The sequence below is a fragment of the Chinchilla lanigera genome, unplaced genomic scaffold (assembly GCF_000276665.1).
Source record: "Chinchilla lanigera isolate Chin_1 unplaced genomic scaffold, ChiLan1.0 scaffold00098, whole genome shotgun sequence".
NCBI classification, from domain to species: Eukaryota; Metazoa; Chordata; class Mammalia; order Rodentia; family Chinchillidae; genus Chinchilla; species Chinchilla lanigera.
The window spans coordinates 1,083,367-1,084,031 of record NW_004955499.1 but is presented as its reverse complement, the minus strand read 5'-3'; positions in this window follow the sequence as shown (position 1 = coordinate 1,084,031).

The window sequence follows — 665 nt, the reverse complement described above, 5'->3', positions numbered from 1 at the left end:
TGGATGGATGGATGGATGGATGGGTGGATGGAGGGATGGGTGGATGGGTGGATGGATGAATGGATGGATGGGTGGATGGATGGATGGGTGGGTGGATGGGTGGATGGATGGGTGGGTGGATGAGTGGGTGGATGGGAGGGTGGATGGGTGGATGGATGTATAGCTATGTGGACAGGCAGGCAGACTGACGGGTGGATGGCTGAGTGCATGGATGTATGGGCAGATTTATGGACCTATGAATGGATGGATAGATGGATGCATGCATGCACGGATGTATGGACAGATGATTGGTGGATACATATGATAAAACTGACAGTTACACACATCGTTGTAATCACAGCATTCATGAGGCTGAGGCAGGAGGGTCAGTGTGAGTTTTTGGCCAGGGTGGGCTACAAAGTGAGTTCAAGGCCAGCTTGAAGTGCATAGTGAGACTCTGTCTCAAAAAGACAAAAAAAAAGTGATATGTAAATATGATAAATGATAGATAAATAGATAGATAATAATGACGATAGGCAGGTAGATAATAAACAGGGACCAGCAGACGGATGGACGATAGATTCTCCGCCTTGCTGTGTGTGAGGGGGCTCTGGGGCTGAGCCGGGCACTGCGGGATGCAGTTGGCATGTGTGTGCTCCACCCCAGGCCCCGGAGCACCCAAGCTC